The sequence below is a fragment of the Heptranchias perlo genome, chromosome 20 (genome assembly GCF_035084215.1).
Source record: "Heptranchias perlo isolate sHepPer1 chromosome 20, sHepPer1.hap1, whole genome shotgun sequence".
NCBI lineage: Eukaryota > Metazoa > Chordata > Chondrichthyes > Hexanchiformes > Hexanchidae > Heptranchias > Heptranchias perlo.
In genome coordinates this window covers 11,341,265-11,351,501 of record NC_090344.1, presented here as the reverse complement: position 1 = coordinate 11,351,501, position 10,237 = coordinate 11,341,265, and the positions used below count along the sequence as shown (strand labels likewise).

Below are 10,237 nucleotides of genomic sequence, written 5' to 3'. Positions count from 1 at the left end.
ATAAACATCACACTCATATATACCCAACCACAGTCCATAGATAAACACCGCACTCACATACACACATCCACTGTTCAAGATATAAACACCGCACTCACATACACACAACAACAGTTCATATATAAACATCGAACTTATATATACACACCCACAGTTCATATATAAACATCGCACTCATATATACACACCCACAGTACATATACAAACATCGCACTCATATAGACACACCCACAGTTCATATATAAACATCGCACTCGTATATACACACCCACAGTACATATACAAACATCGCACTCATATAGACACACCCACAGTTCATATATAAACATCGCACTCATATATACATACCCACAGTTCATATACAAACATCGCACTCATATAGACACACCCACAGTTCATATATAAACATCGCACTCATATATACATACCCACAGTACATATACAAACATCGCACTCATATATACACACCCACAGTTCATATATAAACATCGCACTCATATATACATACCCACAGTTCATATATAAACATCGCACTCATACATACATACCCACAGTTCATATATAAACATCGCACTCATATATACATACCCACAGTTCATATATAAACATCGCACTCATATATGCACACCCACAGTTCATATGACAATACTGCACTCATATATACACATCCACTGTTCGTATATAAACATCTCACTCAAATACACTCACCCACAGTTCATATTTAAACATCGCACACCTATATATACACCGACAGTTCATATATAAACATCGCACCCACATATACAAATCCACAGTCCATATATCAACATCGCACTCATATATACATACCGAAATTTCATATATAAACATCGCACGCATATATAAACACCCACAGTTCATATATAAACATTGCATTCATATACACTCTCCCACAGCTCATATATAAATAGCGCATTCATTGATAGTCACCCAAAGCTTATATATTAAAATCGCATTTTTTTTATTCGTGCATGCGATGTGGGCGTCGCTGGCGAGGCCAGCATTTATTGCCCATCCCGAATTGGCCTTCCAGAACTGCTGCAGTCCGTGCGGAGAAGCTTCTCCCACAGTGCTGTTAGGAAGGGAGTTCCAGGATTTTGAACCAGCGACGATGAAGGAACGGCGATATATTTCCAAGTCGGGATGGTGTGTGACTTGGCGGGGAACGTGCAGGTGGTGTTGTTCCCATGCGCCTGCTGCCCTTGTCCTTCTAGGTGGTAGAGCTCGCGGGTTTGGGAGGTGCTGTCGAAGAAGCCTTGACGAGTTGCTGCACTGCATCCTGTGGATTGTAAACACTGCAGCCACTGTGCTCCGGTGGTGAAGGGAGTGAATGTTTAGGGTGGTGGATGGGGTGCCAATCAAGCGGGCTGCTTTGTCCTGGATGGTGTCGAGCTTCTTATGTGTTGTTGAGCTGCACTCATCCAGGCGAGTGGAGAGTATTCCATCACACTCCTGACTTGTGACTTGCAGATGGTAGAAAGGCTTTGGGGGGTCAGGAGGTGAGTCACTCGCCGCAGAATATCTAGCCTCTGACCTGCTCTTGCAGCCGCAGTATTTATATGGATGGTCCAGTTAAGCTTCTGGTCAATGGTGACCCCCAGGATGTTGATGGTGGGGGATTCGGCGATGGTAATGCCGTTGAATGTCAAGGGCAGGTGGTTCGACTGTCGCTTGTAGGAGATGGTCATTGCCTGGCCCTTGTCTGGCGCCAATGTTACTTGCCACTGATGAGCCCAAGCCTGGGTGTTGTCCAGGTCTTGCTGCATGCCGGCTCGGACTGCTTCGTTATTTGAGGGGTTACGAATGGAACTGAACACTTTGCAATCATCAGCGAACATCCCCATTTCTGACCTTATGATGGAGGGGAGATCATGGATGAAGCAGCTGAAGATGGTTGGGCCGAGGACACTGCCCTGAGGAACTCCTGCAGCAATGTCCTGGGGCTGAGATGTTTAGCCTCCAACAACCACTACCATCTTCCTTTTTGCGAAGTATGACACCAGCCACTGGAGATTTTTCCACCTGATTCCCATTGACTTCAATTTTACTGGAGCTCCTTGTGCCACACTCGGTCAAATGCTGCCTTGAAATGAAGGGCAGTCACTCTCACCTCACCTCTGGAATTCAGCTCTTTTGTCCATGTTTGGACCAAGGCTGTAATGAGGTCTGCAGCCGAGTGGTGCTGGCGGACCCCAAACAGAGCATCGGTGAGCAGGTTATTGGTGAGTAAGTGCCGCTTGATAGCACTGTCGACGACACCTTCCATCACTTTGCTGATGATTGATAGTAGACTGATGGGGCGGTAATTGGCCGGATTGGATTTGTCCTGCTTTTTGTGGACAGCGCATACCTGGGCAATTTTCCTCGTTGTCGGGTAGATGCCAGTGTTGTAGCTGTACTGGAACAGTATGGCGAGAGGCGCAGCTCGTTCTGGAGCACAAGTCTTCAACACAACAGCCGGGATGTTGTCGGGGCCCATAGCCTTTGCTGCATCCAGTGCACTCAGCCGTTTCTTGATATCACGTGGAGTGATTCGAATTGGCTGAAGACTGGCTTCTGTGATGGTGGAGATATCGGGAGGAGGCTGAGATGGATCATCCACTCGGCACTTCTTCCTGAAGATGGTTGCAAATGCTTCAGCCTTGTCTTTTGCACTTACGTGCTGGATTCTGCCATCATTGAGGATGGGGATGTTTACACAGCCTCCTCCTCCCGACAGGGCTGATGGCCGGCGCGGACACGATGGGCCGAATGGCCTCTATCCGTGCTGTATAACTCTATGACTCTATGACTCCCGTTAGTTGTTTAATTGTCCACCACCATTCACGACTGGATGTGGCAGGACTGCAGAGCTTTAATGTGATCCGTTGGTTGTGGATTCGCTTAGATCTGTCTAAGGCATGTTGCTTCCGCTGTTTAGCATGCATGTAGTCCTGAATTGTAGCTTCACTAGGTTGGAACCTAATTTTTAGGTACGCCTGGTGCTGTTCCTGGCATGCTCTTATGCACTCCACATTGAACCAGGGTTGATCCCCTGGCTTGTTTATTAATGGTAGAGTGAGGAATATGCCGGGCCAAGATATTACAGATTATGCTCGAATACGATTCTGCTGCTGTTGATCGCCCACAACACCTCATGGATGCCCAGTTTTGAGCTGCTACACCTGTTCTGAATCTATCCCATTTAGCACGCTGATAGTGCCACACAACACGTTGGATGGTATCTTCATTGCGAAGACGGGACTTCGTCTCCACGAGGACGGTGCGGTGGTCACTCCTACCAATACTGTCATGGACAGATGCATTTGCGACAGGTAGATTGGTGACGACGAGGTCAAGTAACTTTTTTCCCTCGTGTTGGTTCTCTCACCATCTGCCGCAGTTCCAGTCTGGCAGCTATGTCCTTCGGGCCTCGGCCAGCTCAGTCAGCAGTGATACTACCGAGCCACTCTTGGTGATGGACATTGAAGTCCTCCATCTAGAGTACATCCTGTGCCCTTGCTACCCTCAGTGCTTCCCCCAAGTGGTGTTCAACATGGAGGAGGATTGATACATCAGCTGAGGGAGGGCGGTTGGTGGTAATCTGCAGGAGCTTTTCTTGCACTTGTTTGACCTGATGCCATGAGATTTCATGGGGTCCAGAGTCAATGTTGAGGACTCCCAGGGCCACTCCCTCCTGACTGTATATCACTGCAACGCCACCTCTGGTCGGTCTGTCCTGCCGGTGGGACAGGACATGCACAGGGATGGTGATGGAAGAATCTTGGACGTTGGCTGAAAGGTATGATTCTGTAAGTATGGCTATGTCAGGCTGTTGCTTGACTAGTCTGTGGGATAGCTCTCCCAATTTTGGCACAAGTCCCCAGATGTTAGTGAGGAGGACTTTGCAGGGTCGACTGGGCTTGGTTTGCCTTTGTCGTATCCGGTGCCTAGTGGTCCGATGCCGGGTGGTCCGTCCGGTTTTATTCTTATTATGACTTTTATTAGCGAGATTTTACAACTGAGTGGCTTGCTGGGCCTTTTCAGAGGGCAATTAAGAATCAACCACATTGCTGTGGCTCATTTATACTCACTCACAGTTCACATATAAACATCGCATTCATATATACTCACCCACAGTTCATATATAAACATCGCACTCATATTTTACACCCACAGTTCACATATAAACATCGCTCTCATATATAAACTCATTCGGTTTATAAAGCAACAGCGCGCTCATACACCCACACCCAGTTTATAGTAGCAGATCGGTACCGATCGCCGATAGAGCTCTCAGATTCCGAGAGTGCGAAGTAGCAGCGACCGAACAAATTCTGGATCTCATCCTTAACACAGACCGGTCGATCCACCTGTAAAATTACATCGCACTTGGATATCAGGGAGGGTAATGGTTTCTGAGAATGTATCAGGGAGCCTAATAGCTTCTTAGTGGCGATCCATCGGGGCAAGGGGATCTCAGAGAGGGGAAGAGACTGTCAGAGGGTATCAGAGAGTGCAAGGGGATCTCAGAGCGGGGAAGGGATAGTCAGATGTCATCAGAAAGTGTCAGGGGGCTCAGAGAAGGGAAGTGACTGTCAGAGGGCATCGGAGAGTAAATTAAGAACTGAGAGAGGGGAAGGACTGCCGAGTCTGAGAGAGTGTAAGGGGGCTCAGGGCAGATCTGTGTAAGGGGCACTCAGTGGGTATGAGAGAAGGGAAAGAACGCTGACAAGGTTCAAAGATGATCATGGACTCTCTGAGGTCAGAGACAGAGTGTATCAGAGAAGTTAAGGAGCTCAGCGAGAATCAAAGAGGGTAAGGGGGGCTCAGGATGTATCAGAGAGGCGAATGGATCCAGAGATGTCATCTTCTAAATATTACAATTTCGAACATTCAACATTTTTGATAACAGCAATAAATGAAGCCGATTGAACCGATAATCTGCCGTGTCCCATCTGGAGGGAATGAGAAGGTAGAATCGGGAGGGACTGGATATTTGGCAACGCTCAAGGTTTCATTTCACGCAGCTCAGTGTTGTGTCTGTTTTTAACTGGATTTCATGAACTCGAGAAAAGAGGTTGCAATTTGAAAATTTTATTACCCATTGTGAAAAATAGAACACAAATCGCCCAACGTGGGGCTCGAACCCACGACCCTGAGATTAAGAGTCTCATGCTCTACCGACTGAGCTAGCCGGGCTGGTTGCTAAAATTCTTCCCATTCTATTATTGTAGAGAGACAGCTGTTGGCTTTGCTGCAGGGGTTCAGTTCTTTCTGCAATCTCAGGGTTTCTCCTTCTGTGCACCTGATTTTCATTCTGGAGTCAGTCTGATGTCTTTTGCACGTCATTCAGCACCACGCTGAGCAGAAAAGGAACATCGGAACAGGAGAGGGCCATTCAGCCCCTCTTCCTGCTGTGCCATTCAATTCGATCATGACGTGATCTGCAACTCAACTCTCCTTCCCCGCCTTGGACACATATCCCTTGGAACCCAAACCGAGAAATGATCTATCAATATCAGTCTTGAAAATTTGAATTGAGCCACAATCCACATCATTTTGGCCGAGAGAGTTCCAGCTTTCGGCCGTATTTTGTTTGCGAAAGTAATTCCTGATTTCTTGCCTGATTGGTCTGTCTCCAATTTCAAGATTAAAACCCCTCATTATGGATTCCGCCAACATAGAGAGAGATGACACAAAGATAGACAGAATTATAAGCAGTGCAGATGGAAGAATGAGATTACAGAGAGATATTACGAGATTAAGTGAATGGGCAAAACTGCGGCCAATGGATTTCAACGTAAGCAAGTTTGAGGCCGTCCACTTTGGACCTCAAAAAGATAGATCAGAAAACATATTAATGGATGTCACTCCAAAAAATTAACCTCATGACATTTTGTGCGGATTCGCTTGTTTCAAAAGTCTGCCAAACTTTTAAAAGTTACCAAAATCTCATGGCCCGTACGGGGATCGAACCCGCGACCTTGGCGTTATTAGCACCATGCTCGAGCCAACTGAACTAACCGGCCATGTATATGTCTTAGCTTTATGGGCTTACCCACGTGTTGGGTAGTTTGTGTTTATTTTTAAACCGGCTGACAGGGTTTTTGAACGAATGTTGAATAAACCACATCCCTTAAACATTGTTACTTGTTTCTGTATACATTGTCGAGGATGTCGATCAAAATTAACAAACAAAGAGCACTTTAATGCAACAAATTAAATTCCGATCAATATTATTTTACTAACAATGAACAGCCCATCCATAAAACACTGCCGCGCTATAAAACCTGTGGGCAGGACCCTGAGCTCCTGTGAAAATGATATCACCGCAACGTGATTCGATCACGCTGCGTTTTGACGTTGAGTCAGATGTCTGTCTGTCTATCTGTCTGTCTGTTTATCCGTCTGATTGGGTCTCTGCCTTATTCTCAGGCCAGGCTTTTTGTTTGCTGGCTGCAGGCCTCGCTCCCCGACTGACTGACTGTCTGCCCATTTATGGCCACATTTCTGAGTTCCTGCCTTCGCTCTGTGTCGCAGGCCTGTCTCTGTCCCTTCAGATGACAACACACTCACAAGCTTCACGACTGAACGCAGGTTTGGTCAGTCTGTCCTCGCAGGTCCTTCGGAAGCTAATGATTTTGAACTGAATTATTTTTCCTGAGTGACTTGTGAAGTTTTGTTCAGTGACATGTTTGCGAAAAAGAACGGAGGAAATAGTTAGTGTGCAACTCGACATTTCTCTACATCGGAATAGAAAACGTGATTGGATGGATAGAAGAGGTCTGAAAGGATGGCCGATCGGCTGTGGGTGGCACCGAATTCTGCAGTGGCTGCAGTGGTTCATTACCGGTAATGAAAATGAGGTAATATACTACCACAAGCTGCCGGTGAAAATCATTCAATTTCCCAAACTTGACCCACCGAATCAAATGAAGCTCCTGGGAAAGCGACAAGACAACGCCGGTCTATCGGGCATCGTTTGAAGCAACTGGCAGTTTAAAGTGGCATCTACAGCCATGCAAGGACTGCCATGTGCCGCTGCGATCGCCGAGTGGTTGAAGCGTTAAATTCAAGATCAAATGGAGTTTTCCTTCGCAGGTTTGATTTCTGCCCGCTGAATTATTGTTTAAAGATCCGTTCAATGCTCAAATGAATGAACTGGATCTAACTAACTTCATTTATCTCTCTCAGAGCTTGAGAGATACTCGAGCGTGGCCGGCGCTTTTAATTGGGTGCCCAATGTACTCTTGCAAAATTCAAATACACAAGAAAGAATCTTGTCCAATCTGCAACTAAAATTCTGCTACTTTGCAGAACCACCCATTGATAAGCGACTTTATTTACATGAATCTCTCTATCTCTCCTTGTCTCTTGTCTCTATGTTGTCCCCTGATGGACTTCTCAGGCTTCCTGGAACGGTAAAGGCTGATCTAACCTGCAACACCAGCAGGGAAAGTTGAAGGACAAAAAGACTGAGACGGTCGGAAAAGTAAAGGTGCAACCCAGCTGATAAATTCGTAGCTAATGTCTCCACATTTTTGTCTCTTCGCCCTCACAGTGAAAGAAAACAGCAATGTGAGTAAAATATACTTATGGTAGCTTGTATACTCTGACGATGCCGAGATAGATGCCAATGTAGCTTCAGATTAACTAATTCTGAAAAGTATTATTTGAAAAAACAAGTCGTACATTGTAAACGAATTTAGTAAAGAGAGGCTAATATTGGTGACTGGAAATAGGTCTTGTACAAGTTGATATTGCTGCATACAAGAATAGAAAACGAGATTGGGTGGACAGAAGCGGTTGGAAAGGATAGCCGATCGGCTGAAGACTGTGGTGAAATTTTAGACCAGCTGCAGGACTTTTTAGCAAGCGGCTCGTTGGTTTGGGGGTATGATTCTCGCTTTGGGCGTTTTTCTAATGGAAAGAGTGAGAAGTCCCTTGTTTATATCCCAGACAAGCCCTGTTATCTCACTACTTTTAAGTGAAAAGTCACCAATTGGATTCTGACATCTTTGCAGTTGTTCGAATTGAATTATATTTGAGCTCCAGAGGACAAAGTGCAGAAGATTCCAAGGCGCAACACACACGGAGTAAATAAAATGTCTCAAGATGATGTGGAGATTGAAGCTGAATGTGAATTTACCCCAATTTCGGCGGTCTCATTGATATTAGATGACGGGATCGAGAACCACATGTCCAAGTTTGCCCATGACACAAAGATAGACAGAATTATAAGCAGTGTGGATGGAAGAATGAGATTGCAGAGAGATATTACGAGATTAAGTAAATGAGCAAAAGTGCGGCAAATGGATTTCAACGTAAGCAAGTGTGAGGCCGTCCACTTTGGACCTCAAAAAGATAGATCAGGAAACATATCAATGGATGTTACTCCAAAAAATTAACCTTATGACATTTTGTGTGGATACGCTTGTTCCCAAAGTCTGCCAAACATTTAAAAGGTACCAAAATATTGCAACAGGAACCGTATGGGGATCGAACCCGCGATCTTGGCGTTATTAACACCACGCTCAAACCAACTCAGCGAACCGGCCATGGACACAGTTGAGCTTTGTCGACTTCCCCACGTGTTGGGGAGTTTGTGTTTATTTTTCACCAGCTGACAGGGTTTTTGAACGAATATTGAATAAACCACATCCCTTAAACATTGTTACTTGTTTCTGTATATACTGTCGAGGATGTAGATCAAAATTAACAAACAAAGAGCACTTTAATGTCACAAATTAAATTCCGATCAATATTATTTACTAACAATGAACAGCCCATCCATAAAACACTGCCCCGCTTTCAAACTTGTGGGCAGGACCCTGAGCTGCTCTGAAAATGATATCACCGCAACGTGATTCGATCACGCTGCGTTTCGACGTTGAGTCAGATGTCTGTCTGTCTATCTGTCTGTCTGTTTATCCGTCTGATTGGGTCTCTGCCTTATTCTCAGGCCAGGCTTTTGTTTGCTGGCTGCAGGCCTCGCTCCCCGACTGACTGAACAACTACAGGGCCGTGTGTCAGAATCAATGACTGTGACTGACTGTCTGCCCATTTATGGCCACATTTCTGAGTTCCTGCCTTCGCTCTGTGTCGCAGGCCTGTCTCTGTCCCTTAGGATGACAACACACCCACAGGCTGCACGACTGAACGCAGGTTTGGTCAGTCTGTCCTCGCAGGTCCTTCGGAAGCTAATGATTTTGAACTGAATTATTTTTCCTGAGTGACTTGTGAAGTTTTGTTCAGTGATATGTTTGCGAAAGAGAACCGAGGAAATAGTTAGTGTGCAACTCGACATTTCTCTACATCGGAATAGAAAACGTGATTGGATGGATAGAAGAGGTCTGAAAGGATGGCCGATCGGCTGTGGGTGGCACCGAATTCTGCAGTGGCTGCAGTGGTTCATTACCGGTAATGAAAATGAGGTAATATACTACCACAAGCTGCCGGTGAAAATCATTCAATTTCCCAAACTTGACTCACCGAATCAAATGAAGCTCGTGGGAAAGCTGCAAGACAACGCCGGTCTATCGGGCATCGTTTGAAGCAACTGGCAGTTTAAAGTGGCATCTACAGCCATGCAAGTACTGCCATGTGCCGCTGCGATCGACGAGTGGTTGAAGCGTTAAATTCAAGATCAAATGGAGTTTTCCTTCGCAGGTTTGATTTCTGCTCGCTGAATTATTGTTTAAAGATCCGTTCAATGCTCAAATGAATGAACTGGATCTAACTCACTTCATTTATCTCTCTCAGAGCATGAGGGATACTCGAGCGTGGCCGGCGCTTTTAATTGGGTGCCCAATGTACTCTTGCAAAATTCAAATACACAAGAAAGAATCTTGCCCAATCTGCAACTAAAATTCTGCTACTTTGCAGAACCACCCATTTATACTCGACTTTATTTACATGAATCTCTCTATCTCTCCCTGTCTCTTGTCTCAATGTTGTCCCCTGATGGACTTCTCAGGCTTAAAAGTTAGCAAAATATTGCAATCGGAACCTTATTACACGAACCCGCGATCTTTGCGTTATCAGCACCACGTTCTACACAAACTGAGCCAATGGACCATGTGCACAGATTTGCTTTTTAGGCTTACTCACGTGTTGGGCAGTTTGTGTTTATTTTTACACCAGCTGACAGGGTTTTTGAACTAATATTGAATAAACCACATCCCTTAAACATTGTTACTTGTTTCTGTATATACTGTCGAGGATGTAGATCAAAATT

At 45.4% G+C, this 10,237-nt stretch overlaps 2 non-coding genes across 2 annotated transcripts; both read right to left on the bottom strand.

Moving 5' to 3' along the window:
• Positions 1 to 5,126: 5,126 nt before the first annotated feature.
• Positions 5,127 to 5,199, bottom strand: trnak-cuu (transfer RNA lysine (anticodon CUU)). The gene has a single exon. It is a non-coding gene; the product is annotated as a tRNA-Lys (tRNA).
• Positions 5,200 to 5,955: 756 nt separating this feature from the next.
• trnai-aau (transfer RNA isoleucine (anticodon AAU)) lies at positions 5,956 to 6,029 on the bottom strand. The gene has a single exon. It is a non-coding gene; the product is annotated as a tRNA-Ile (tRNA).
• Between the last annotated feature and the right edge of the window lie 4,208 nt (positions 6,030 to 10,237).